Source organism: Musca autumnalis, unplaced genomic scaffold (assembly GCF_047663935.1).
Source record: "Musca autumnalis isolate F117 unplaced genomic scaffold, ASM4766393v1 scaffold_3, whole genome shotgun sequence".
NCBI classification, from domain to species: Eukaryota; Metazoa; Arthropoda; class Insecta; order Diptera; family Muscidae; genus Musca; species Musca autumnalis.
Genome location: NW_027411866.1, coordinates 112,145,377 through 112,172,994, shown reverse-complemented (window position 1 = coordinate 112,172,994; position 27,618 = coordinate 112,145,377). Strand labels below are relative to the sequence as shown.

At 36.9% G+C, this 27,618-nt stretch overlaps 1 protein-coding gene across 50 annotated transcripts in view; it reads left to right on the top strand.

The window, feature by feature from the left end:
* The window catches only part of SK (small conductance calcium-activated potassium channel), an 877,735-nt gene that overhangs the window by 471,942 nt on the left and 378,175 nt on the right, over nucleotides 1–27,618 (top strand). For 5 of the 50 annotated variants that reach the window (XM_073973837.1, XM_073973835.1, XM_073973838.1 and 2 more), the window contains exon 1: nucleotides 14,989–15,409. The exons of the other annotated variants lie outside the window; for them this stretch is intronic. The gene's annotated coding sequence lies outside the window, so the exon portion shown is untranslated. Of the gene's footprint in view, nucleotides 1–14,988; nucleotides 15,410–27,618 lie in introns of those variants that run through there. 50 annotated transcript variants of the gene reach the window in all.

The following is a 27,618-nucleotide window of genomic DNA, read 5'->3' as shown; positions in this document are numbered from 1 at the left end:
AAATTTGTTAGAAATACGACCAAACTTGTATTTTTTGAAATACGAGGGCAGTTCTTATCCTAGCACAAAAAGCGCGGTATAAACAGAAAAAAGTTATGTGTTTTGGAAACTTCCATCTCTGTTATGAACACATGTTAAATTTTGTTTCGATCTGGCAACTCCTTCATATAGAAACAGGTGTTCAAAAAAGACGCATGGATTTTAAGCGCCGTTTCATAACCGTTGATGAGACATGGATCCACCACTATACTCCAGAGACAAAAGAACAATCCAAACAATGGACTGAAGCTGGAGGAAGTGCCCCAAAGAAGGCAAAAACAATTCAATCGGCTGGTGAGGTTATGGCAACGGTTTTTTTAGGACTTCAAAGGTATTTTATTGATTGACTATCTGTAAAAGGGTAAAACAATAAATTCAGAGTACTATTGCAACCTTTTTTGATCAATTAAATGTACAAATTCGAGAAAAACGTCCTGGCATACAACACAAAAAAATAATTTTTCATCAAGACAACAATGGCTACAATCAACGAATTAAAGTACGAGTTGCTTGACCACCCACCTTATTCTCCTGATTTAGCTCCCAGTGAGTTTTACTTGTTCCTAAATCTAAAAAAATACCTTGCTGGCAAGCGTTTTACCTCAAATGAAGATGTAATTACAGTTGTAAACCACTATTTTGAAGACCTTGAGGAAAACTATTTTTATCAAGGGATAGAATTGCTAGGAAAGCGTTGGAGTAAGTATATTGAAGTTTCAGGAGATTATTTTTGAAAAACTAACTATTCTCTTTCATTGATAGGCTAAGAAGTTTCCGAACCGCCCTCGTATATACATATGATTGCTTTCTGTTTTCAATCAAACAAAAAATATCTATAATAGCAGGAGCTTGGTAGTAATTAGATATAAGCGTCTTAGAGAAACATGCCATTAGTCTTCGTTGGGGTATAAAACTTTCCACCTAACATTTGTTCGTATAAGTCCATACGTTCATATAGCCCCCACAAAACGGTAGCTCACGATTTTCGGTGTTTTGAAGGTTGTGGCCTCAATACCCCACGAAATGGCTGAAATTCGGTACTTAGTCTTGGTTGGGGGTATAGAAATATCCACCTGAAATTTGTCTGTATAAATATACATTTTCATATAGCCACCATAGAACGGTACCTCCCGATTTTCGGTATTTTGAAGGCCTGAAATTTAACGGTATAGGCTGAAATTTGGTACTAAGTCTTCGTTTGGGGTAAAAAACTGTACACCTTAAATTTGTCGGTGTATATAGATGTACGTTTTCATATAGCCCCCATGGAGCGGTACCTGGGCTCAATACCCCACCCAAAATGACTGAAATTATCAGCTAAGAATGTCTTCTCCTGCAAGAAGTAGCAGAAAGAGCATATTACATGCTTTCATAAATGAAAGGAAACTACATGTTCCTATTTACTTCAACACACTTCGTGGTGGATGTTATCAAAAGTTCGGTCCGGCCGAATTTAACACCGTTCGTACTTGTTTTTATAATTTAAAGTCTTGTGCCATGTTATCGAAGACTTCAGTTATCTCTATTTTGGTTGATTTTCTTTTAATGTTTTTAGTCGTATTTTGTCGATCCAGACCCTTGCATTAACTATATTTCCTGCAAACAAAAGCCGGAAAGGGATATTAAAACTAATGGAAGGTTATTTTCAATCTGTTTTAAAAATATGGCTGCGTTCAATAACCATCTGATTACCCAATTAAACTACCTTAACTAGTCCTGGAACATAAACTGATAATATCCAGCTCCGCACAATAGTGAAAGACTACAATTTATATGTTTTCAGCCAACCATTACTTTTAAACAGTTTATGGGAAGCACATTTCGACCTTATCACCCCAAACACTCACACACACATACAATATGTAGCAAGAATAATGTAACAAAAATTCTTCCCATATAATGTTTTTTGTCTTCAAAGAAAACCAAAAAAGGACAAATAAAAAGATACCTCACACGCATAATTTCCACAAATACCAATGGACCTAAAACACATTTACAATTATTTCAAATAGTTTTGTTAGCATGCTTGTGTAGAAACGACCTACCGTAATTTTATACTAACTTGGATATATCCGATTACACTTTTAGAAAAAAAGCTTTCCTACGGACTCATTGAAGGTCCAAAATGGGAAAGGTCGTTAAGAGAAAGTGCCAAAGAGCATCGGCATATGTGTTTCGTTTCACGTGTGTTCACATACCTCTTCTTTCTCTTGCATATTGAGTTCTCATAAAACTTGTTCATCTCTTTAAAAGGCAGACAAGAAATGAAACAATGATGCCAACAGAGCGCGCAAAAGATAAAACGGATATCCGGATATCCGTTTTATCTTTTGTTGTCTCTGAGAAACAAGTGGCAATAGCGAGAACAAACAAGTGAAAGTTTTGCAGCCATTCACACAAACACAGTTTTTGCTCTCTAAACACGAAATATACCACCAGCCAGTAATGCTATCTACAAAGTTCATTGTTTCATAATGTTTGAGTATTAATTATGGTTGGGTGGGTGTAGGTTAGACACGCACAAACTTACCACAGTAGTGTGATAAATACTGTCACACACACAAAATTAATGTGTGTGTGTGGGAGAGTGTTGTCGTCGCGTTAGTCTAATTCCTTTCCTCATACCCTGACTTCTCCGTTAATTTATGATATTATTCACAATTTTGTTATTTTGTTTCTAAACTTTTTTGGCAAAATTAATATTTTAATTATCGTTTTGTCGTCTCGATGACGTTTCGATTAGTATTCATGTAGGTAAGTGTGTTTATGGCGAACATTTGCCTGTCCGCCTAATTTAATAAGTGCCATATTCACATTTATATGAAATTTTTAAATAAACGTTTTGTTTCGTTCGTTCGTTTGTTCATTCATTCATTTACTCATTTCGTATTCAAATTTGCGTGTCAAATCGTAATTAGTAGTGACGAAAATTTAAGGGAGTGCTTTCACCAATATGTGTGCCATTTGCCACCAATTCACTGCTCTGGGGTGGTTGTTGCAAAACATTGCCCTTTAACAAATGACCGAAGACCAGTAACTCTTTTTGACATGATAATCATACAAACGAACAGGATTGCCAAGTAGTTATATAGTTGTTTATGACGAACAAGTGGACCGGAGAAGTGGACCGATATGGCTTATCTTCGAACTTAAACTATGTTTGGACAAAATATTACAAAGGCCAAATTTTGGACCAAATCGGTTGATCCGTTCGAGAGTTATCTTGCACTTCACCCTTAAGGCTATTTTCGCAGGAAGTATGGACTTGCCTCTGACGAAACTTGTACCATCGTATGGCGGGCAGTGAATACAAGTTGTTTGAACGGTACAAGTTTCGTCAGAGGCAAGTCCATACTTCCTGAGGAAATAGCCTTGAGGGTGAAGTGCAAGATAACTCTCGAACGGATCAACCGATTTGGTCCAAAATTTGGCCTTTGTAATATTTTGTCCAAACATAGTTTAAGTTCGAAGATAAGCCATATCGGTCCACTTCTCCGGTCCACTTGTTCGCATGATAACTCTTGAAGGGAGTGACCGATTTGGTCCATACTTTACACATCTTAATATATCTACCAGATATAGATCAGGTTCGAATATGGACTATAATTGTCCACTCCTTTGGGCACCTCCCATACAAAATTTCGGATAAGTTCACTTTAAGACCTGCTCTCGAATCACTATGATTTTTGTTGGAGCATCTTGAATTCGCTGCCTCAATTACGACGGTAAAAGTTTTTCAAGGGCAAATCTATACTTATTTAGAAAACAGCCCGAAAGGTGCAAAAAACCCCCCATGCACCGTAGTGGCTGGAGAGCTGGTCCAAAATTTGACTTTCGTCATATTTTGTCATAGTTTCAGATCGAAGATACCGGCCCACAACTTCCGGTCTATATAACTGTCCTTATATCGATATAGTCTGTCCTTATGCCCGTTTGTTGAAATCAAGATACAGCTCGCAATTTTAAAGATAGAACTGTTTGGTATAGAACTTTCTACCACTCCTAGGATGTTTGGTATTGAAAGTGGGCCATATCTGCCCACGTTTTGATATAGCTGCCATAGAACGGTTCCTCCTGATTTTCGGTATTTTGAAGGTTTTAGCCTCATTATCACACCGAAATAGCTGAAATTTTCTGTTAAGTATTCGCTGAGGGTATAAAACCGTCCTCATATAGAACGGTACCTCCTGATTTTCGGTATTTAAATGGTTTTGGCCCCAATATTCCTCCGAAATGGCTGAAATTTGGAATTTGGTCTTGGTTGGTGGTACAAAACTTTCCCCCAGAAATGTGTCGGTATAGGTCAACGTTTTGATAGCACGGTACCTCCTGGTTTTCGGTATTTTAAAGGTTGTGACCGCAATATTCCTCCGAAATGAAATTTGGTATTTGGTCTTGGTTGGGGGTGCAAAACTTTCCACCGTAAATTTGCCCCCATAGAAGTGTACCTCCCGATTTTCGGTATTGGCTAGGCCATGTCGTAAGAATGAGTCCACTAAAAAAGCGTAAAACAACAGGCCCAATGGCGGTACACGTCAAGCCAAGACTTCGTTGGAGTAAACAAGTGTAAGACGCAATGAAAAAACACGATAGGGAAAGCAAAGCAACAACTAAAGTGGAAGTGGAAACCTTATCTTACTTCAGCTTATAGGATAAACATTCTATAGAGGGCCAATTAAGTAAGTAAGATTTCTCGCTCGGATGATAGCCTCGTATTTTTGTCAAGATATTTGAATTTTGTCCTTTCTACTTCTGCTATGCCTATCAGACAAAATTATGTAACAACTATACACATCCAGTGATATAGCTATATAGGGCCAAAAATTAGCCAAATATGTATGTTGAAGCTATATCAACATCGGATCCGATTTTCAAAATTTTTTGTAGAAATCGCTTTTAGCCACAATAATAAAAAAAAAACAAATTTGTGCTTTTTTGGGTCACTCTAATACACACATCTAAATACTTAGTTACTGAGTTGAAAGTTTTAAAACTTATATTTATGCACTCAACCTTTAGGCTAGAAAGGGTAAATACACTTTGATATAAACATAAATGTGCCTGATCGAAATAACGGTTTTAGACCCCAAGTACGTATGGACGAAATTCGTTTCAGACAATTTGGAGTCGATTTAGCCATGTCCGTTCGCCTGTCTGTCCGTCTGTCTGGCTGGTTTGTGCGCACGATAACTCTCGAACGGATCAACCGATTCGAACCAAATTTTGGGTATGTTAATATTTTGTCCAAACTCCTTCCGGTACCTCCCCCACAAAAGTTCAAATTTTTCGTGTAAAATGGTGTTAACTAAAACTCTCGCAGGAAGCAATTGATTTAGTCCAAACTTCGCACATCGCATTATTCCTTTCAGATATTTATCGGGTTCCAATATAGTTTATCGGTTCACTCCTGCGGGTTAGAGTGGGGCGATTTGAACACCACCACGGGCGCCTGCAGTTTCTGATTCTTGGGATTGTACTGAGCAAAAAAGTCAACTAGACCATATGTCTACGGTGAAAATCGAGCCCCCGGATTTTGACTTGAAGTTTTTTTTAAGGATTTTTGGATACTTTGGCATATATCAACCAAACCACTGAGATTTTCTATCCAACACAAAGACAACAATTGTAGCCAAGACAATAATAAAGAACTCTCTAGTACATCGCAAAAGCATTGGAACGCTCCTTCAGGCAGTTATGGCCTCGAGAAAGTGCACATTTTTCGGAAAATATCGATAAATGACACTGTGCTACAAAATGGGACTCAAATTCAGTGGGTGGAAAATCCCTTTTGAAGATGAAAGCCCTCGGTGAGTGTACTAAGAACCCTAAAGGAAATTTTCACCATATATCAAGTTTCCGAGATATTGCGTGATTAATGGTTTAATTTTGGCCCTTAATTTGTGAGAAAATAGCTTTATATCTCACTAAAGCGTTATTGTAGCTTCATTTTGATATTACATGTCTTCAGTCAAATCGAATGGTGAATCTTTTTGTAGAATAGTTCATCCCTCTAACTCCATTCCTGTTATGTCCTTTTCGTCCTTTATTTTTTGAACCGTAGTAAAAGTACCAGAAGACGAGATTTTACAGCATCCAAATATTCTACAAAAATGTTGTTCAGAAGATTTTAGTTACGGTACTCATTGATGACCAATCGATATTTCCCCGTTTTCATGGTCCTTTTTGACATTTACCCGGTTTTTGTTCAGAAAACTATGTTTTGTTTTTATGTATATTCGTTATTGGTATGTGGTGCTTTTGAAATACTTACCATAAATAGCTCTTGTAATGACGAACTCGTTAATAACAAATTTAATTGAAGGATAGATGCGGTTATCTCAATTTTCGAACCGGTTATTCTGATATAAAAACCGATTTTGGAACCGGTTTTAAGTAACCGATTAACCGTATATGTATATCATTAGAAAGCTAATAAAATGGTCAATCAAATGACAGCAAGTAGCTGATTACAACTTTGTTGGTTTGCGATGTACTAGAGAGTTCTTTATTATTGTCTTGGCTACAATTGTTGTCTTTGTGTTGGATAGAAAATCTCAGTGGTTTGGTTGATATATGCCAAAGTATCCAAGAATCCTTAAAAAAAACTTCAAGTCAAAATCCGGGGGCTCGATTTTCACCATAGACATATGGTCTAGATGACTTTTTTGCTCAGTACAATCCCAAGAATCAGAAACTCCAGGCGCCCGATAACACTTTTTTCCTTCCATACAAATCGCCCCGGCCTACTGCGGGTACCTCCCAGACAAAATTCGGATAAAGTGAAGTTTAAAAACTCATCTCGTATCGTGCTGAATTTTTTTCAGTAGGTTGTCCTTGCGGCTCCCTTTACGACGGTACAATTTTTTTCTTGCGCAAGTACACACTTCCTGAGATATTGGCCTATAAGCTCCAAGAAACCCTGACGGCACCATCCAAAATGGCAAATCCCCAAGATAATTCTCACAGGGAGTTTCTGATTGGTGCAGACTTTGAACATCATATTATTTCATCCAGTCATGTATCATGTTGGAACATGGACTATATCGGTCCACTCCTTCGGGTACCTCCCTAGGAAAAAGTGAAGTTTAGGATCTCCCCTCGCATCATTTTGATTCTTTTTTCAGTAAGTTGTTCTATTTGTTGTTCTCATTTACAACGGTACAATTTTTTTCTGGAGTAAGTCAATACTTCCTGAGATAATGGCCCAAAAGCTCCAAAACCTTGCCGGCACATACTAAAATGGCTATTGTGCAAGATAACTGTAAAACTAATTTAGTATTTCGGGTCCTTCAAGAAGAAGATTGGTTACTAAAAATGTTTGGTTTATCGTCGATGTCATCCTTAAGGGTTCCATAGGCCATTTTGAATTTTTGAGGTATAGGTGGATTCTAGGGTTTTTCCGTATGCCCTCTCTGAATTTTTGGTCGGGTTTTCCCTATCTCTCTAGTTTCTAAGAAAAATCTTATGTTTTTTTTCAGGTATGAAATTAATATTTTAATAACATACAAGTTTAATAACACATTTCAATATTCAGAACTTAAATATTTTAAAATTTTTGAATTTAATGATGCAAAAATGAGATTTTGTCTCTGTCACTGTGTTCCATGTGATGTACAATATTTCACATTTGTGTCATAATTCTATTTTAAAAAATTGTCTATAACTTTTATATTCCAACAGATATTTTTCTAAATTTTTGGAAATATATTCTATATACTACATATTATTAATAATTCAAGTCAAAAATATAAATATTTGCTTTAGACAGATTCACGCAGTTGTAATGCAAAGCTTTAAAATGCGATTATCTCAAAACGGGAAAATGGCATATGGAACACTTAAGCATGACACCGACGATATGTCAGTGATTTGATATAGGCCCACATTACGGTACCTACAAACTCTTGATTCAAAATCAATATATTTTATATACGGCATAATTATTGGGTTTAGTTTTTTGGTGAGCCGCTGAGTGTATATCTCGAGCACAGTTGACTGATACTTTCTTACTTGTCTTATATGTGTATTGACGACGTAAATTTTTTGTTGTTGTGGTGCGCAAATTAAACTTGAGAGATTCTAAACTTCAGGTCTGTAGCTACTGACTACCGAGACATGTTTTTCCGGTCTAGAGCGGTAACCATGGACAAGAGTTTTAGAAATCTAGTTCATAGTTCACTGTCCTAGTTCAAGAAGTATGAGTATAATCACACACACTGTGATGTTACGTATAGGTTCTGCAAACGAACTAGATTTATACAGCTCTACCATGGACATTGACAAAGTATAAAGTTTTATTCAAGCACTCATCTCCTAGTTTTTGCCCAAATAAAATTCTGAATCTTATCCGCTCCCCTTATCACTCGATATACTTGCAAGTGAGTTGATGTCTCCTATTGTATTTAGTTGTGAAACATATGTACTTTATTGTTTCCCTCTGTTTTGAAGGATTCTTCGCAATAGAACTTTTCACCTTCCGCATCACATTGTTAATTTGAAGCCAAAACTTCAAAATATTCTTTGCGACATTTCAAACGTCCATGTCACTATCTGAAATCTTCAATTAGATCCATATACATATGTTTTTCCCTAGGGATGCACAATTTTAAATAAAATTCTATTTAGTTTTAACACAAACCTTTACTGATCATTTCCCAAACCCAGTTTACTGAATTATGACGTCAATTATTTCAAGACAGATGTTTTTTATGGCAAATAATGAAGTAAGGACATAACATAAATATATACATACATATTTACGAACATATTTATATATAGTATTTTCGTTTTGGTAACATTTGTTTTTAATCGCAAACATATACACATATATATGTATGTAACTTTGGCGAAGGTACTGGTTAATGGACCTGGGAGTAATCGAATATCAAACGGAATGGAAATGAAACACAAATAGAAAACGTGTTAGCCCCTCTAACATTAAGTCATGACCGAACAAAACGAAGATAAACAGAACAAGAAAAAAAATAAAATAAATGGAGAGAAAACTAAGTAAAAATAAACTAAAAACTACAACAACAATAACGACAACGACGATGACTACGATTCAAGATAGCCGCCATCATGTTAAAGATACCAACCGAACCGATTGGTCTTATAGCAGGCCAAAAGCGAAAGGAGTTGTAGAGTGAGTGGTGTTGTTATTACTACTGCAAAGCTTTTGCCAGTCTTCGTGTCGTCATTTAAAACGAGGACCTGTACTAACTTGTTTCTCTTCCTTTTGGTAGCTGTCAAAACTGGAAATATCAACAAACATGACAATTCAAAAAATAAACGAGTGTATTTTGAAGTGGAATTCGATTTAAGTACGCGCCACGAAAGTGCTGAGGCGCACAACAACACCCACCAACAACAGCCTTTAACCAGCAGTAACAACAACGTGAGCGCTTTGGCAAACAGGAAAGCAAAGAAATGTTGTGATAAAAACACAACCAAAGCTAGGCAGACAGACTTCGAACAGACAGACAGTAAGTTTCTCCTGTAAAGTAGCAGCAGGCAGCAGGACTAACAAAACGTGACAAACAGACAACGACCCAAAATAAGGAACATTATATGTGCAGAGAGACAACCACCAGGGAGAGCGAGTGACATAGGAGTCATAAACTGAGAGCAAATATTTAGATGAGAACCACAATAAGAGTGAAAGTACATATTTGTTTGTGAGAGAGACATACATTGTTAGAGACCAGGTTAGTAGTACCAACCATTGTGGGCTCTGGCCAGCTAAGCGGTATTTTTTGTTCCTACTTCCAATATGTATGAGTGAGAAGATGCTTGGATTATTGTGTGAGTTTTAGCATTTGAATGACAACAAAATGTTGACAATAGGGATGCCATGCCAAAACTTATCAGGATATCGTTTAATTGTCGGTGACAAATGTCCTGCTTTTAATGTGGAAAAGGTCAAATGGACATCTAATAAAAGATGTAAGAAGAGAAAAGACTTCTTTTACAAAAGGCCAGAGGGGTTTCTCAACGAAGTCTAGAGAAAGTCTTCTTATAGAAGACCAGTGGATCTTCTAATAGGCAACCAGTCTGTCTCCTTTTTATAGAAAACCAATAGGTCATCTTATAGAAGATTAGAAGGACCTCTTATAGAAGACCAGAAGACCAATAGGTCTTCTTATGGAAGACCAGTAGGTCTTCGTATAGAAGACCAGTAGGTCTTCGTATAGAAGACCAATAGGTCTTCGTATAGAAGACCAATAGGTCTTCGTATAGAAGACCAATAGGTCTTCTTATAGAAGACCAGTAGGTCTTCGTATAGAAAACCAGTAGGTCTTCTTATAGAAGACCAGTAGATCTTCGTATAGAAGACCAGTAGGTCTTCGTATAGAAGACCAGTAGGTCTTCGTAAAGAAGACCAGTAGATCTTCGTATAGAAGACCAGTAGGTCTTCGTATAGAAGACCAGTAGCTCTTCGAATAGAAGACCAGTAGCTCTTCGAATAGAATACCAGTAGGTCTTCTTATAGAAGAGCAGTAGTTCTTCGTATAGAAGACCAGTAGGTCTTCGTTCAGAAGACCAGTAGGTCTTCGTTCAGAAGGCCAGTAGGTCTTCGTTTAGAAGACCAGTAGGTCTTCGTATAGACGATCAGTAGGTCTTCGTATAGAAAACCAGTAGGTCTCCGTATAGAAGACCAGTAGGTCTTTTTATAGAAGACCAGCAGTTCTTCAGGTCTTCAGCAGGTCTTCGTATAGAAGACCAGTAGATCTTCGTATAGAAGACCAGTAGCTCTTCGTATAGAAGACCAGTAGCTGTTCGAATAGAAGACCAATAGGTCTTCTTATAGAAGAGCAGTAGGTCTTCGTATAAAAGACCAGTAGTTCTTCGTATAGAAGACCAGTAGTTCTTCTTATAGAAGACCAGCAGGTCTTCGTTCAGAAGACCAGTAGGTCTTCGTTCAGAAGACCAGTAGGTCTTCGTTCAGAAGACCAGTAGGTCTTCGCTCAGAAGACCAGTAGGTCTTCGTTTAGAAGACCAGTAGGTCTTCGTATAGACGATCAGTAGGTCTTCGTATAGAAAACCAGTAGGTCTCCGTATAGAAGACCAGTAGGTCTTTTTAGAGAAGACCAGCAGTTCTTCAGGTCTTCAGCAGGTCTTCGTATAGAAGACCAGTAGATCTTCGTATAGAAGACCAGTAGCTCTTCGTATAGAAGACCAGTAGCAGTTCGAATAGAAGACCAATAGGTCTTCTTATAGAAGAGCAGTAGGTCTTCGTATAAAAGACCAGTAGTTCTTCGTATAGAAGACCAGTAGTTCTTCTTATAGAAGACCAGCAGGTCTTCGTTCAGAAGACCAGTAGGTCTTCGTTCAGAAGACCAGTAGGTCTTCGTTTAGAAGACCAGTAGGTCTTCGTTTAGAAGACCAGTAGGTCTTCGTATAGAAGACCAGTAGGTCTTCCTATAGAAAACCAGTAGGTCTTCGTATAGAAATCCAGTAGGTCTTCGTATAGAAAACCAGTAGGTCTTCGTATAGAAAACCAGTAGGTCTTCGTATAGAAGACCAGTAGGTCTTTTTATAGAAGACCAGCAGTTCTTCGTATAGAACACCAGTAAATCTTCAGGTAGAAGACCAGTAGGTCTTCGTATAGAAGACCAGTAAGTCTTCGTATAGAAGACAATTAGGTCTTCGTAAAAAGGCCAGTAGGTCTTCATATACAATACCAAAAGGTCTTCGTAGGTCTTCGTATAGAAGACCAGTAGCTCTTCGAATAGAAGACCAGTAGCTCTTCGAATAGAATACCAGTAGGTCTTCTTATAGAACAGCAGTAGTTCTTCGTATAGAAGACCAGTAGGTCTTCGTTCAGAAGACCAGTAGGTCTTCGCTCAGAAGACCAGTAGGTCTTCGTTTAGAAGACCAGTAGCTCTTCGTATAGAAGACCAGTAGCTGTTCGAATAGAAGACCAATAGGTCTTCTTATAGAAGAGCAGTAGGTCTTCGTATAAAAGACCAGTAGTTCTTCGTATAGAAGACCAGTAGTTCTTCTTATAGAAGACCAGCAGGTCTTCGTTCAGAAGACCAGTAGGTCTTCGTTCAGAAGACCAGTAGGTCTTCGTTTAGAAGACCAGTAGGTCTTCGTTTAGAAGACCAGTAGGTCTTCGTATAGAAGACCAGTAGGTCTTCCTATAGAAAACCAGTAGGTCTTCGTATAGAAATCCAGTAGGTCTTCGTATAGAAAACCAGTAGGTCTTCGTATAGAAAACCAGTAGGTCTTCGTATAGAAGACCAGTAGGTCTTTTTATAGAAGACCAGCAGTTCTTCGTATAGAACAGCAGTAAATCTTCAGGTAGAAGACCAGTAGGTCTTCGTATAGAAGACCAGTAAGTCTTCGTATAGAAGACAATTAGGTCTTCGTAAAAAGGCCAGTAGGTCTTCATATACAATACCAAAAGGTCTTCGTATAGAAGACCAGTAGCTCTTCGAATAGAAGACCAGTAGCTTTTCGAATAGAATACCAGTAGGTCTTCTTATAGAAGAGCAGTAGTTCTTCGTATAGAAGACCAGTAGGTCTTCGTTCAGAAGACCAGTAGGTCTTCGTTCAGAAGACCAGTAGGTCTTCGTTCAGAAGACCAGTAGGTCTTCGCTCAGAAGACCAGTAGGTCTTCGTTTAGAAGACCAGTAGGTCTTCGTATAGACGATCAGTAGGTCTTCGTATAGAAAACCAGTAGGTCTCCGTATAGAAGACCAGTAGGTCTTTTTAGAGAAGACCAGCAGTTCTTCAGGTCTTCAGCAGGTCTTCGTATAGAAGACCAGTAGATCTTCGTATAGAAGACCAGTAGCTCTTCGTATAGAAGACCAGTAGCTGTTCGAATAGAAGACCAATAGGTCTTCTTATAGAAGAGCAGTAGGTCTTCGTATAAAAGACCAGTAGTTCTTCGTATAGAAGACCAGTAGTTCTTCTTATAGAAGACCAGCAGGTCTTCGTTCAGAAGACCAGTAGGTCTTCGTTCAGAAGACCAGTAGGTCTTCGTTTAGAAGACCAGTAGGTCTTCGTTTAGAAGACCAGTAGGTCTTCGTATAGAAGACCAGTAGGTCTTCCTATAGAAAACCAGTAGGTCTTCGTATAGAAAACCAGTAGGTCTTCGTATAGAAAACCAGTAGGTCTTCGTATAGAAAACCAGTAGGTCTTCGTATAGAAGACCAGTAGGTCTTTTTATAGAAGACCAGCAGTTCTTCGTATAGAACACCAGTAAATCTTCAGGTAGAAGACCAGTAGGTCTTCGTATAGAAGACCAGTAAGTCTTCGTATAGAAGACCATTAGGTCTTCGTAAAAAAGGCCAGTAGGTCTTCATATACAATACCAAAAGGTCTTCGTATAGAAGACCAGTAGGTCTTCGTGTAGAAGACCAGTAGGTCTTAGTACAGAAGACCAGTAGGTCTTCGTATAGAAGACCAGTAGGTCTTCGTATAGAAGACAAGTAGGTCTTCGTATAGAAGACCAGTAGGTCTTCGTATAGAAGACCAGTAGGTCTTCGTATAGAAGACCAGTAGATCTTCGTATAGAAGACCAGTAGGTCCTCATATAGAAGCTCAGTAGGTCTTCCTAGAGAAGAGCAGTAGGCTTTTTTTGTAGAAGGTCTTGTTATAAAAGAAATGTGGATCTTCTTCTAAAAGGTCAGTAGGTCTTCTCGTGGAAGACCAGTATAGAAGATCCGCTATATATATTTTTATAGAGACCAGAAGGTATTCGCACAGAAGACCAGTCGGTCGTCTTATAGTAGACATGAAGGTCTTCTTATAGAAGACCCAAATGTCTTCTTATAGAAGATCAGAAGACCTACTTCCTATTGAAGAGCAGTAGGTCTTTTTGTAGATGAACAGAAGGTCTTCTCATAGAAGACAAATAGGGCTTCTCATAGAAGACCAGACAGCCTCCATAATGAAGACCAGTCTGTCGTCTAATAGAAGAAAAGTAGGTCTTCTTACAGAAAAGTATTATGTCTTTTTATAGAAGGCCAACATTTCTTCTTATACAAGACCCGAAGGTCTTCTTATAGAAGGCCAGAACGTCTTCTTATAGAAGGCCAGAAAGTCTGCTTATAGAATTCCAGAAGATCTTTTTATAGAAGAAACTTATTCTTCTTATGTAACATCATATGATCTTATAGAAGACCAAAGGGTCTTCTTGTGGAAACACTATAGGTCTTCTTAAAGAAGACCAACATTCCTTCTTTTAATTCTTCCCCACCATATTTTTCTCATATTCCCACAAAACAAAATATAAATAAATTCAATTTCAACAACCCTAATAGCTGTCACTAGGCTGTCAGTAGGTCTTTTTGTAGATGAACTGTAGGTCTTTTCATAGAAGACAAATAGGGCTTCTCATAGAAGACCAGGCAGTCTCCATAATGAAGACCAGTCTGTCGTCTAATAGAAGAAAAGTAGGTCTTCTTACAGAAAAGTATTATGTCTTCTTATAGAAGGCCAACATTTCTTCTTATACAAGACCCGAAGGTCTTCTTATAGAAGGCCAGAACGTATTCTTATGATGGCCAGAAAGTCTGCTTATAGAATTCCAGAAGATCTTTTTATAGAAGAACCTTATTCTTCTTATGGAACATTATATGATCTTATAGAAGACCAAAGGGTCTTCTTGTGGAAACACTATATGTCTTCTTAAAGAAGACCAACATTCCTTCTTTTAATTCTTCGCCACCATATTTTTCTCATATTCCCACAAAACAAAATATAAATAAATTCAATTTCAACAACCCTAATAGCTGTCACTTTGTCTCTGGGAGACAAGTACGTATACTTACTCGCACACACACATACACACACACCCTCACCAAACTATGCAGCACACCACAATATCGATGTGTGCCTTAAAGTATGCTTCACTGTTTCAATTTCATTTTCTGCCAACAATCAAATTTCTGTGCTTGTGATAAGCTACTCGGATTGTGGTTGTATATGCTCGCTTTCAGTCTGTATAGTGTTTACACCCCTGATTGACGTGAAACGAGAAGTAACGTAAAACGCAATACCAATAAAAGAAAATCTAGAGAAAATAATTTAAGAAAAAATACATATAAATTAATAATAATAATAATTAAATGATTCATAAAAAGCAAAGAATTTGAGAATAAAAGAGAAAATAAAATATAAAGCAAAATAATTGAATCCAAAAAAATCCCATAACCGAAAACTTAATTTCGGTAACTAATACCCAATAAAGCCAATCAATACAAATGCCATTAAAGTTTAATCCCTTAATATTTGAATTGTTGAAATTCGAAAACGAAAGCTGTGTGCCTGGTGGCTATTGTGAATGAAATTTGGCATTGTGTTAATCGCAATCGTGGCGTTATCAGCATCGTCGTCGTTGTCATCGTGAGTGGTGAAAGTGAGTGTTTTTTGAAATTTGAAATATTTTTGCTGGTGGAAAAATAGAAAGTAAAAAAAATTATTTTAAAGAATTTTTTTGTGAAAATGTGTGTAATAAACATGACTTAAATTTCTAACTTTAAGTCTGAACCATATGCCCTGAGATGTTTTTTTTTTTTTGGTTTTTTTCTTATTTAACTTTAACTCCATAAAAAGTTAATTGAGCTAAAAGTGTGCGGCGACTGCGGCTAAACAGGCAACCACTTCAGTTGTAGCTAAAGTTAAGGCCAGCGACAACAACACCAACAACAATGATATTATCTTAAATACAAAACAACAACAATAAAACAATGAAAGCATAAAAGCCTAACAGGAGCCATACGAATGGAGTCAGCAAAAAGTATTCCACAGATAAGGCCAATGAAAATATAAAAAAACCCCACCAAGAATGAGAAAAAAAGAATAATATCTTCAAAATATAAGGAAATATACGAATGAAAGACAACAACAAATACAATAAAAAAGTAAAAAAGAAAACAACACCGAAAAATTGTATCTACCTTGTAAAAGCGAGTGCGTGTGTTCTGAACACAAAGCAAAAAAATCGCAAATATTTCATCCAAACTCCGGGCATTTCTCTAACAATCATCATCACATCACATTTTTCCGTCGTCTTTCACATCAGCTCTGACTCGCATCAAATGGCGAAAGCAAACAACGCAAAAACACAAAACTCCCAACAAGAAAATAAACGCATCGCAGGAAAGAGCTAAAAGTGGAAAATTTGTGGTGTTTTCCCTTTTGTGGCATTTCAGTGAACTAAAATGAATGAAAAAACACAAATAAATAAATGAAAAATTAATGTATTTTTAAATGGAAGCAGCATCATACACATATCGTAAATCTAATACCCTTACCGGTATTTAAAATTGTATATTCTTCTACTGGACCCTATAAAAAAGTACATATGTACATACATACGAGTACATATAAGTATATTCTAAGAAATTATAGTTAAATAATTCTTCGATGAGAATTTTTATCCAAATTATGTCTGTTATAAAATTCAAATTACTAACTTGTTCAACGTTTTTATCAAACAAGGCTTTGTGCAATTTTTGTTCTTCTAATATTAACAAACTTTCAAAAAAAATAGTTAAAACTTTGTATTTGAAGTGGTACTTATATACATTTTAAGCTGCATTAAAGAATACTTTGTTCAAATCGCTTCGTTAATGCGAAATATATCCAAACGCCTTAAAATTTATATACAAAAAACGTAAGAGAGGTCTATAATCGGACGTGGCCGACTATGTGATACCCTACACCACTTCTTCTGGACACTGATTTCCACGGAATTTATTTTAAATGAATGCGACACCTTATGTTATTGATATAATTAATTGATGTTTTTGCTTAATTTATTATTGATATAATTTGCATCAAAAGAGAGATCAAGAGTTGGTTTTCAAGTTTCAAGTTCTTTATTTGTCGGAATATGGCCCCAGAATTTCAAATTTGGACCAAAAATTTAATTTGGATATTTTTCCCAAAATGGTCTATAGTCAATTTCACCCGCTAAATACTTTCCGATTATTTTTTAAAATTTTTGACATTTTCCTTGACCAAACCTATTACTTCGTGCAAAAAATGTGTCAGTATTAAAATATAACTGCGACCCCTAGCGTGATTATGGTTACACTACATACAATTAAAACTGCGGGATCCCTGTATATACTAGGCTGTAACTATTTCATATGGCCACGTACTTCAGCATAATTGGCATCAATGGAAATATAATAATGAAATATAATAATCTACGCTCAGCCACTGAAAAGAAAAGAAACAACAACAAAACGAAACCAAACACAATAATTATGCCGTATATAAAATATATTGATTGGTGTGGGAGGTACCCGAAAGAGTATACCGATATAGTATACACTCCACGTCAGTAGAATAGAACACCTAAATTTCTGTTAATGTTAGCTTATTTATCCCGAAACGAAGAAATCTACGTTTCTAATCTTGTAGGGATTTAAAGCCTATGATGTTCTGTATCAAACACAGAAAGAAATATGTTTCTAGCTTTTCGCGAAATGATTTTCTGATCATTTTTCCGATAATACTATGAAAAATAGGCATTTATTTTCGGTCATCAGGATAGAACAGTCATTTTATTTTCGTAAATTGTGGAGATATTAACGCCGAATTTTCTTTCAGTCGATAAAGCGGGGCTTTCTAATCATTTTTCACCAATAAAACCATATAAATAATTTCGCGGACGCCGAAATAACAGCGTAAACGGGTTTAAATTGACAGATAATAGAAACATCTCGGAATATCAATAAGAGTCGCGCAGCTATGTCATATTTCTTCACAATAAGATAGAATATGACACAGACAACCTCGATGGATACATTCGAGTGCTGCGGATGCTGAAAAGATGGAACATTTTCAAAATAAGTATGAAAAACTTCAAAATTTCTTATAAAAACCTTGATTTTTTCTTCAATAAAATGATTTTTTCGCGAACAAGTCTGCCGTTTAAAGGTTTGAACATGTGCTCCACATTTAGAGGAAGATAATCTGATATGAAAACATCCGCTATTATAATACACTGAGCGAAATTTTAGCATATTTTTTCAAATTGAATACACCCTTTGGACTTTGCATTTTATATGTGTTCTTATTTCGGCGTCCGCGACTTTTCTCAATAGTGTTATGTTCCAATAGTAATTTTACGAATTAGTCGTAAAAGCCCCGTTTTCGCGGGAAAACACGGTCATGGAAATTAAGGTTTTAGGTTGCGCAAGTAGCTTTTAAAAAGTACTAAAATTGTAATAAAATAGCCGTTGTTTTCATATCAGATTATACTCCTCTAAATGTTGTGCACATGTCCATACCTTCAAACGGCAGACATGTTCGCGGAAAAATCATTTTATTAAAGAAAAATCAAGGTTTTTATAAGAAATTTTGACGTTTTTCATACTTATTTTGAAAATGTTCCATCTTTTCAGCATCCGAAGCACTCGATTGTATCGGTTGAAGTTGTCTGTGTCATATTCTTATTGATATTGCGCGACTCTTATTGATATTCCGAGATGTTTCTATTATCTGTCAATTTAAACCCGTTTACGCTGTTATTTCGGCGTCCGCGAAATTATTTATATGGTTTTGTTGGTGAAAAATGATTAGAAAGCCCCGCTTTATCGACTGAAAGAAAATTCGGCGTTAATATCTCCACAATTCACGAAAATAAAATGACTGTTCTATCCTGATGACCGAAAATAAATGCCTATTTTTCATAGTACTATCGGAAAAATGATCAGAAAATCATATCGCGAAAAGCTAGAAACATAATTCTTTCTAGGCTTTAAATCCCTACAATATTAAAATCGTAGATTCATTCGTTTTGGAATATATAAGCTAACATTAACAGAAATTTAGGTGTTCTATTCTACTGACGTGGAGTGTATATTCCAACCTGATACATGACTGGTTGAAATAATACGACGTGCAAAGTCTGCACCAATCAGAAACTCCCTGCGAGAATCATATGCGGATTTGCCATGTTGGATGGTGCCGTCAGGATTTATTGGAGCTTTTAGGCCAATACTTTTAGGAAGTATAGACTTGCACAAGAATAAAATTTTACCGCCGTAAAGGCAGCCGCAAGAACAACTTACAGAAAAAGATTTCAAAATTATCCGAGAGGAGCTCTTAAACTTCACTTTCTCCGTATTCACTTTATCCGATTTAGTCCCGATCTATATCTGGATGGAATAATTCGTTGTGCAAAGTTTGGACCAAATCGATTACTCCCTTCGAGAGTTATCGTTCACACCATTTTACACAAAAATTTTGAACTTTTGTGGGGGAGGTACCCGAAGAAGTAGACCAATATGACACATCTTTTAACTTAAACTAAGTTTGGACAAAATATTACGATAACCAAAATTTGGATCGAATTGGTTGATCCGTTCGAGAGTTATAGCGCGCGCCTGTCAGACAGATGAACATACAGACAGACGGATATTTTCTGATCATCATGTTAAATTGCAAACTTCATCTTTGTCGTAAACACAAACCTTACTTTAAATTTCTCGTCGATCAGACTATCAATTCTGTTTTTTGTCCAATTCACACCCTACATATTTCACCATCACCACCAAAAATCTATTCGTTTCTATTCTGATCCGAACCCGACTTCCATACAAAATTGCGTGACGATTGGTCCACAATTGCGGCCTGGAGTTTGATGACAATTTTTAATGGACTGACGGACAAGCGGACACACGGTCACACATATCGAAATCGCTTTATATCGTCGAGATATGAATATTGGTATACCACATGGAGGGTCTTGGAGGAAAATTTCGTGGTTTTACATGCTTTTGTTCAAAAACAAAAAAAAACAAACTTATAATACCATTTTCCGAATTAGGCCTAGAAATTTGTGCATATTATTACATATTTGCAAAACCACATGCAAAGATTTGTGGCCTGAATGTTCCAACAAAATGGCTGAAACTATGCACACGAAATTTGTCCGCATAGGTCCGCGTCTTCATATAGCCCTCATAGAACGATACCTCCCGATTTGAATGCTTTGACCTTAATATCCCTCCGAAATGGCTGAAATTTGGTATTAAGTCTTCCATGGGGATATAAAACTTTCTATTTGAAATTTGTCGGCATAGGTCCAGAACCTGGAGGTAAACCTCCCTCCGAAAATGTTCAGTATTGGTACATGATTTAGTATACTCTCTATATGATTTATATTTAGATTTATTTCGGCAGTGACATGAAAAAATAATTTTTCACAACTTTCCGATCATTTTCACAACGGTCGACGTGGATAACCACTGCAAGAGTGCATCGGTCAAATTAAATCCTTGTATGTCGATAAAAGGCCATCCTATATCACTATTAAAAACTGGTTTAATGAATTCAATTGGGGTCGACACTCGCCAAAATACGAGCGAAGAAAAACAACAAGTAAGAGAGGGCTATAGTCTATCGGGGCCGACATGTGATACCCTACACCACTTCCCCTGGGCACTAGAATTTGTTTTATATAATTTGGACTAGTTATGTGTTGTTTTCTTTATTTGTAATGGACAGACGGACCGTTTTGGCTTAATATAAAAAAATAAAATTTATATTAAGAAAAAACAAGTAAGAAAAGTCTATAGTCGGACGGAGCCCACCATGGGATACCCTATACCACAATCCCTGGACAATCGCTCTCCACGGAACTTCTTTTCAATGATTGTGAAAATTTTAATATCAAATATCAGAGATGAAATGTATAATATTTATGACCAAAACCAAAAACTTATCTGGCATGACAAAGACATTTTTGTAGCAGGAAACGGAAATTTAGTTGACACAAACTAAAATGTAATGAAACCCACTTATGTAGTACTACTACTTCCGTTGTTTAACCGCTACGTTATTGAAAATTTTTACCAATTTCACACAAAAGTTTCAGTCCATTTAACCCGCTAAGTATTATCTGATCTTCACGTTGTTTTGTACGCTTCTTCTTCATCATAAACTCAAACTTTGTTTAAAATTTTGCGGGTTATTATTTTGACCTACAGAGCCGCTACAAAATTGGTTAAAATTTTGTTTTTGTTTCATTTCATCCCCTGAACATTTCACGATCATCACCAAAAACTAATCATTTCTAGTCTGGCCCGAACCCAACCTCCTTAAAAAATTCGTTACAAACGGTATATAATTGCGGCCTTAAGCTTGTTTACAATTTTTAATGGGCGGACACACATCGCTAAATCGTTTTATCTCGTCGAGTTATGAATTGTGGCATACCAAATAAGGGGTCTAGGACGAATATTTCGTGGTGTTACATAAACTTTTGGAGAGACAATATGTAATATGGGATAAAAATGTGGTTCTCTACACAGAACCTATTATATATTAGGCAGACACTTTATTGCAATTTACATCAGAGGAAAGGTCAGTAGTTTTTTCCCATATGTAGGCTACTTTGCGAAATATACATGTCCTCAAGGAATTAAAATATCGACCAAAAATACAATTTTTATATTTTTTATACAAAAGTAATGGTCCATTTCACCCGCTAAAGAATATCAGATCATCATTCAAAATTGTAGGCATCTTTTTCGACCTATATTCTTACCCGGTGCAAAATTTTGCGACTTCTAGCGAGTTTATTATTACACTACAAACAAGTAACGGAATATATTAGGCTGTAACTCTGTTATCTGATCATGCACACCAACATAGTTGGCATCAATTGAAAGGTCAAGCGTTCCACTTTCAGGTATATCTCACTTGTCCGGAACGTCACTTCCAGGAATTAAGATATAAGCTGTATATCCGATCGCCATCTCAAATTGCAAGCTTCTCTTTGTGACATACTCTTACCTTATTTAAAATTACGCGTTGATCGGACTATTATTGAGACTTACAGAGCCGCTAGAAAATTGGATAAATATTATGTTTTTGGTCCATTTCATCCGCTAAATATTTCACGATCATTATACCCTACACCACTATGTGGGGAGGGTATTATAAGTTGGTTTTGGCCAAAAAGTTTGTAACGCATCGAAATAATGGTCGTAGACCCATACTTATATATACCAAAATGAATGTCTCGACGAGCTGAGTCGATCTGGCTATGTGTGTCCGTCCGTCAGTCCGTCCGTCCGTCCGTCTGTCCGTCTGTCCGTCTAAACCTTGTAATCACGCTACAGGTCGCAGTTTTGATCGGATCGTCACGAAATTTTGGATATTGATGGGGGTCCCGGAGGGGAAGAAGCCTATTGATTTTGGTGATGGTCGGATAATATTTAGGGGTCGGAAAGGGCAAAAAACTTAGGTGGATAAAAAGACAACGTTTTTTTCCAAAGCGAATATCTCAGCTTCTATATGGGGTATACGAAAAGCAAAACATGACAATGAAAGTAGAAAATATCACCTCTCTAATGATGTAAAGTTGGTGCTCGTAGGTGATCAAACAACAAAGATATCACAATACTAGCAAATAAAACCCCAATTTTCATTTTTGCGATTTTAATTATATTGACGAATATTACAACTTTGGTTAGAAACTTTCCAAAAGCAAAGCCTGACTATGAAAGTAGAAGATCCCGTCTTTACAATGATGTAAACTAGGTCGGCGTAGGTAACCAAATAACGGAGATATCGCAATAGTCGGCAATACATCCCATTTAACAATTTTTTGGAAATCACGCTACAGGTCCCAATTTTGATCGAATCGTCACGAAATTTTGAGGGTTAATGGGGGTCTCACAGAGGAAGAAGCCTATTGATTTTGGTGATGGTCGGATAATATTTAGGGGTCGGAATGGGCAAAAAAGTTTTTTTGGAGAAAAGTCAACATTTTATTTCAAAGCCAATATCTCTGTTTCTTTAAGAGGTATATCAAAAGCAAAACCTGGCAAGGAAAGTAGAAAATATCACCTTTACAACCATGTAAAGTAGGTTGTCGTAGGTGGTCAAATAGCAGAGATATGGCAATAGTCGATAATGCATCCCATTTTCTGATTTGTTTGTAATCACGCTACAGGTCGCAATTTTGATCGGATCGTCACGAAATGTTGGGGGTTAATGGGGGTCCCACAGAGGAAGAAGCCTACTGATTTTAATGATGGTCGGATAATATTAAGGGGTCGGAATGGGCAAACACTTATTTGGAGAAAGTCAACGTTTTATTTCAAAGCCAATATCTCTGTTTCTTAAGAGGTATATCAAAAGCAAAACCTGGCAAGGAAAGTAGAAAATATCACCTTTACAACCATGTAAAGTAGGTTGTCGTAGCTGCTCAAACAACAGAGATATCGCAATAGTCGGTAATGCATCCCATTTGCCGATTTTTTTGTAATCACGCTACAGGTCGCAATTTTGATCGGATCGTCACGAAGTTTTTGGAATTGTATGCGGGTCCCACAGAGGAAGAAGCCTATTTATTTTGGTGATGGTCGGATTATATTCAGGAGTCGGAATAAGCGAAAAGCTTATGTGGAGAAAAGTCAAAGTTTTTTTTCTTATGCGAATATTTCCGCTTCTAGTAGGAGTATTCCAAAAGGAAAGCCTGCCAATGGAAGAAGAAAAGATGTCATTTATATTGACGAAAAGTATGTTGGCGTAAGTGGGCAAATAACCGAGATATCGCAAAATATATTATAAAATATAATATATCTAATTTTTCCATTTTTTGTAATCACGCTACAGGTTTGAATTTTGATCGGATAGTCACGTATTTTTGGGGGTTGATGGGGGCCCCACAGAGGAAGATGCCTATTGATTTTGGTGATAGTCGGATAGTATTTAGGGATCGGAATGGGAAAAACTCATGTGGAGACAAATTCAAAATTTTATTCTTTGTGAATATATTGATTTCTAGTAGGGTTATTTCAACGGTGAAGCCTGTCAATGGAAGAAGAAAATATTACCTTACATTGGTGTAAAGTAGGTTGGCGAAGGTGGTCAAAAAAGGGATATACCATAATAGTCGGTAATGCATCCAATTCTTCCATTCTACAGATCGAATATTTGATCGGATGGTCAGAAAATTTTGGTTGCTTATGGGGGTCCCAGAGAGAAAGAGGCATATGTTTTTGATTAAAACCCAAAATATGTTTGGTGGTAGTCGGATTGTGTTCCCTAAAGTAAATGTTTACCAGTGAGAAGCTTATGCACAGGGGTAGTGGTGTAGGGTATCACATGGTCGGCCCCGTCCCGACTATAGCCTTTGCTCACTTGTTACCAATAAGAATAGGGATCTATTCCGATCTGAACCCGACCTCCATACAAAATTTCGTGACGATCAGTCCATAATTGCGGCCTGGAGCGTGTTTACGGACGGACACACATCTCAAAATCGCTTTATCTCGTCGAGATATGAAGATTGGTATACCACATTGGGGGCCTCCGACGAATATTTCGCGGTGTTACATGAATTTTTACCAAAACAAACTTATAATACCCTTTTCCACATTGTGGTATAGGGTATAAATACCAAAAGCAGGGTTTAAAATGCTAACGCCATATTAGCAAAAGCATCGAATATTTGCAGCTTTGCCTGCTAAAATTTCTTCGAAATATGTTTAGCAACAATGAACAACGGCAACATGTAGCAACAAATTTCACAAAAATATTGCTAGCGATGCTGATGCTGATGCTATTTGATATTTTCGCTTTCATAAAAAAGCTTCGCACACCCATACTCATATTTTGCAGCACACATGATCAACACATATCAGAAAAGAGAATAAGCAACAAAGTTTCAGCGGCTTAGCCATGTTTTTAGCAAGCAATTGTTTTTGAGATCAGGGTTACCAGTGTAATGCATTGAAAATCACGATATAATTAATTCCACTTTTTCGTTCAAAGGACATGTGAATTTTTAGTGAAGCTGATCAATATATATTTTTTTATTTTTAAACAATAATCATTAGTATTCTTTAGGTTCTACTATATGATGGAGGCATTTTGACATTAAATGACACCTTTTTTATTACTGCGCTGGCAACTCTAATCAAAAATCCACCCTGGGATGCTAATTCGTTCTGAAGAATGGTCAGCCGACTGCTAAATATGTAGCGTGGTTGTTGATTATGCCTAACGCAAAAAAGATTAGGCGTAAAAAACGAAATAAGCAAAAATGTACAAAAATAAATATGCGTTCGGTTGCTTGTTTAGCCGTGTGTGTCAATATTGTGTAGCAGTTGAAGTGTACAGCTAATGCTAATGTTTTTAGATGCTGGCTTTTAAACCCTGACCAAAAGCATTTAGAAATATCTCTCTGTGATATTTACCGAATCGATCAATGAACAAGTAAGAAAGTATCTCTCAGCTGTGCTGACGGAGATATACCCTCAGCCACTGACAAAAAAATCACAACAATCACAAATTTGCTTAAAATACCTGGAATCTGTAGGTAGCGTATTGTGATTTATAAATCATCGACGTATAAAATTTGTAGTAAGCAAACTTTTGATTCATAAAGAACTCGAAATATTAAATTACTTTAAACTAAGTTTGGAAGAAATTTTTGAAAAAGTTTTAGAGTTATCTTGCACAGTAAATATTTTAGTATGTGCTGGCAGGGTTTTTAGAGCTTTTGGGCCAGTATCTCAGGAAGTATGGAGTGTCTCCGGAAGATATTGTACAGTTGTAAATAGGGTCAATAGGACAATATACTGAAAAAAGAATCAAAACGATCCAAGAGGAGCTTTAACTTCGCTTTTCCCGAATTTTGTGCGGAAGGTACCCGAAGGAGTGGACCGATATGGACTATTCCAACCTGATACATGACTGGATGAAATAATACGATGTGCAAAGTCTGCACCAATCAAAAACTCCATGCGAGAGTTATCTGGCGGATTTTCCATTTCGGTTCGTGTCGTCAGGGTTTATTGGAGCTTTTAGGCCAATATCTCAGGAAGTATGGACTTGCGCAAGAAAAAAATTATATCGTCGTAAAGGGAGCCGCAAGGACAACTTACTGAAAAATATTTCAAAGTTATCCGGGAGGAGCTCTTAAACTTCACTCCATCCGAATTTTGTGTGGGGGGTACCCGAAGAAGTGGACCGATATAGTCCATATTCCTACCTGATACATGACTGGATGAAATAATGCGATGTGCAAAGTCTGCACCAATCAAAAACTCCATGCGAGAATTATCTTGCGGATTTGCCATTTCGGTTCGTGCCGGCAGGGGTTTTTTGGAACTTTTTGGTCATTATCTCAGGAAGTATGAAATTGCGCCCGAAAAAAATTATACCGGCGAGGACAACCTGCTGAAAAAATGTCAAAAAAATTCAAAACGTGGTGATCTTAAAGTTCACTTTATACGAATATTGTGTGGGAGGTACCCGAAGAAGTGGACCAATATAGTCCATATTCGAACCCGATCTATTTCTGGAAGGATTAATACGATGTGTTAAGTTTGGTCCAAATCGATTGTTCCCTTCGAGAGTTATCGTTCACATCATTTTACGGAAAGAAAGACTTGATTTTCAAGTTTCGTTTTCGTAACTTGTCGGAAAATGCCCCTCAAAATTTAAAATACTAACCAAAATTTTTTGTCTTACAAAAATTATGGTCAGTTTCACCTGCTAAACACAACCCGACCATTATCGAAAAATACTGACCAAAACTCTTAGCTCGTGCAAAAATTTGTCAGTATTGAACTATAGCTGCGACCTGTAGCTCGATTATGGTTACGCTACACATAATTAAATCTGTGGAATGCCTATATATACTAGGCTGACCACGTACATCAACATAATTCGCATCAACGTAAAGATCGAGAGTTCCTCTTCTAAATATAACTTACGTGGTTGGAACATATCTTCCTGGAATAAAGATATAACCTTTATACTAAAAATTACCGATTTTCAAACAAACTTTTTGTTTCATTTTGTCCGATAAATAATATCTGATCATCATGTTAAATTGCAAACTTCTTCGTCGAAAACCAAAACTTTACTTAAAATCGCCGCTACAAAATCGGATAAAAATGCTATTATTGGTCCATTTCATCATCCTTAAAATATTTTACGATCATCACCAAAAACTAAACGTTTCTATTCTGGTCGGAACCCGAATTCCATACAATATTTCGTAATTGCGGCCTTGAGTTTTATTATAATTTTTAGTTGACTGACAGGCGGACACGCATCTCAAAATCGCTTTATCTCGTCGAGATATGAATTTTGTTATACCACATGGGCGGTCTACCACGAATATTTATCGGTGTTACATGAACTTTTGGAAAAAAACAACTTATAATACCCTTCCCACATTGTTGTGTAGGGTATAATTAATCCATGCGTGAATGGATAATGCAATATGGCCAAGTTATATACCGTGATATAGAGGCATCCTTGGGCATTTCTTCACCAACTAACATTTGATATTGCATGAACCTCTGGCCGCAAAAATGGGTTTTCTCGTTAGATGCGGCACAATTTGACATTCGCTCAAAAAATGCTCTTGTCAATTGGTGCAAAGAAATTGTGAATAAATACGATCGTGGTGCTTCAAACGACGTTTAAAAGATCGTCACAGACGACGCATCTTGGATCCATGCATATGAGCCCGGAACAAAACAGCAATCGACCGTTGGGGTCTTCAAGGATGAGCCAAATGCAACAAAAGTTATTCATGGAAGAATGTGGTCGTCAGACTATGCCGTTGAAGCATCA